Source organism: Spinacia oleracea, chromosome 4 (genome assembly GCF_020520425.1).
Source record: "Spinacia oleracea cultivar Varoflay chromosome 4, BTI_SOV_V1, whole genome shotgun sequence".
Lineage (NCBI taxonomy): Eukaryota > Viridiplantae > Streptophyta > Magnoliopsida > Caryophyllales > Amaranthaceae > Spinacia > Spinacia oleracea.
In genome coordinates this window covers 54116421-54118869 of record NC_079490.1, presented here as the reverse complement: position 1 = coordinate 54118869, position 2449 = coordinate 54116421, and the positions used below count along the sequence as shown (strand labels likewise).

At 38.5% G+C, this 2449-nt stretch overlaps 1 long non-coding RNA gene across 1 annotated transcript; it reads right to left on the bottom strand.

Moving 5' to 3' along the window:
- Positions 1 to 1360: 1360 nt before the first annotated feature.
- Positions 1361 to 2115, bottom strand: LOC110781454 (uncharacterized). The gene is made up of 3 exons (XR_002531713.2): positions 1894 to 2115; positions 1568 to 1798; positions 1361 to 1461 (listed from the first exon to the last, which is right to left on the bottom strand). It is a non-coding gene; the product is annotated as an uncharacterized lncRNA (long non-coding RNA).
- Between the last annotated feature and the right edge of the window lie 334 nt (positions 2116 to 2449).

Sequence of the window (2449 nt, the reverse complement as noted above, 5' to 3'; positions counted from 1 at the left end):
AATTCTGTTGTCTTATCTTTGACAACTAATTCTGTTGTCTTCTCTTTGACAATTAATTCGTTTTTCTTCTCTTTGGAGCTACCAACCACCTATTCAAAAATCAGACTCCTGGACTTCTTTGTTGGGCGTGGAGTAGAGTACTCCTAAACAGAGGTAGAAACCAAAGGAGTTCAAGGCTAATTCTAAACAGAGGTAGGCAAATAGCAATAATAAATAAAAAGATGCATAACGCAGTGAATGACAATTAATAATTAAAAAATTATACCTCGTCTTCTTCGAAAATCACCAAGTGAATTGGCCTTTGCACAAAACTAGCAAGAGCCCTGCCTAAGTTATTGAATCCATCTCCAGTAGGTACCGAAAGAGTGTCATCATCATGTCCGTCGTAAATACAATCAACTTGGACCTTATAATGACTAGGCTTCATCGATCTAAAGTGTTGGTGCAACGAACCATGCAATGCGTACGCCATACCATCTGCCACTGTCACTGTGTTACCCAAAACTTTATTCTCAAGGGCAAGACGACATGGAGTTATGGCCTTCACAAATAAATTTACAAAATTTCAGAAATCACTACAAATTACAATAAAAAAACCTAGCTAGTGGTGTTTTGAGTGTATGCACTATAGAGAATATATACCTTCAGCTCGCGTGGTTGCTGCAATGAATTCGGACGAGCGGTTTCGAGTGCACGGTTAACATCAAACTCATCACTTACAAGAGCAGAATCAAGTGCGGGGGTAGAGAGGGTGTTTAGTTGACCGGTTGCTTTCAATGTGGCTAGTTGCTTTTGGAGGGCCTCCGCCACCTTTCTCTCTAATTGATCTTCAAACTCCCTTCTTACTGAAGCTCTGATTGATTCGACTGCCTCCGGTGATGGTTCACTATGGCCACATCTACTACTTCGGTCTATTGGACCGAAAGCAACTTTGTAACCGACATTGACTCCACCTGTTGCCTTGACACGCCCACGGTGATCCTTTTTTCCCATAGCCTTGGTGAGGACATCTTCTCCCTGGGTGAAAGAAATATTTCCTTTTCCCTCTTCTTCTATGTACTCCAACTATAAGAATTAGGAAAGTAAAAATTAGATGGTATACATGATGAAATGGAGAAGCAAAGAAAAGGATATAGAACGTAAAATTTCATATGCACTTACAACCATCTTAGCAATATTTACGGCTTCCTTATCATTCGGGTCAACTTCCCACTTTCCCTCTTTGTTTTTAACTTGATGAGCCAAGATCCACTCTACTGATCTAAACTTCTTAAATCTATCTGGCGCTGTGGTGAGTGATGAGGTCACTGAGGAGGAGCCACTTGAGAGGGTTAAAGCTGCCTCTGGCGGTAGTCGCCCATCATTTATCCACTTTGGTCTCTTTCTAACATAACCCTTTTGGCCTGTGCGATGTGGGTGCTTGTTTTGTAATGCACTTTTACTTGCTTTTTCTCTACGAACCTGTCAAAAAACACATAAAGAACATGTCGAACAATTAAAGATGGCAACAACAAACTAATCATATATTTATATAAAAAAATATCTAGCAAAGTAAATTCATTATTACCAACATCTCCGGCTTGTTTCGTTCCATCACAAATGTTTTCCAATCATCCTCTGTGATTTGATTGTAGATGTCCCAAGGCATGTCGTCTGTCTGATGTTTCGGCATTTTTTCTTACTTAGTTATCCAACACCGCGTTAACCTGGACTTGAAAGCTCCAAAGCGTTTCGCCACACACATATGAAAATATTTTTCTCTCCTTTTAGCCGGATCATCAATAATGTGGAACATAAGCTGTTAATTTTATGGATAAGAGATTGTTAGAACCGTATGCTACACAAATTAGATAATCTAGGAGAATACAAATCAAGTTTTTATTCAATGTTTACCTTGGTCTCCTCCCAAAACCCCTTCTTTGTGTGTTCATCTAACGTTGAATATTCTTTCACATTAATGTTCATTCTAGCAGCACAAAACCCAACTTGCTTCCCGTATTCTCTTGACCATTCTCCATCGGGGATTCCATATTGATTATACTGAAGATACATGGGCTTTTTGGCTTGAACTCCTTTTGACGGACCACGGAATTTGGTCTTTTTACTAGTGTTGGTACCTTGTGATTCCCCCGTAGGATGACTAGCTACATCAATTCCCTGTATTTCATTGAAGCATAAAAAGATATAGTTGCAGACTATAGAGATAATTAAGTTGTTAAAAATATGACCTATAACGACTCAATAAACCTTAAATGTGCATATATAGATTCGAATGAGTTTTAGAAAGTTAAAACTATGTATATTAGTCATGTAATAAGAATCAAATGAGTCTTTAGGTTCTTTAGTTCAAAGTTGGGAGCGGAAATGTCATTTTAGCTCTAAATATGACCTATAACGACCCAATGAGCCTTAAATGTGCATACGTAGATTGGAATGAGTTTTAGAAAGT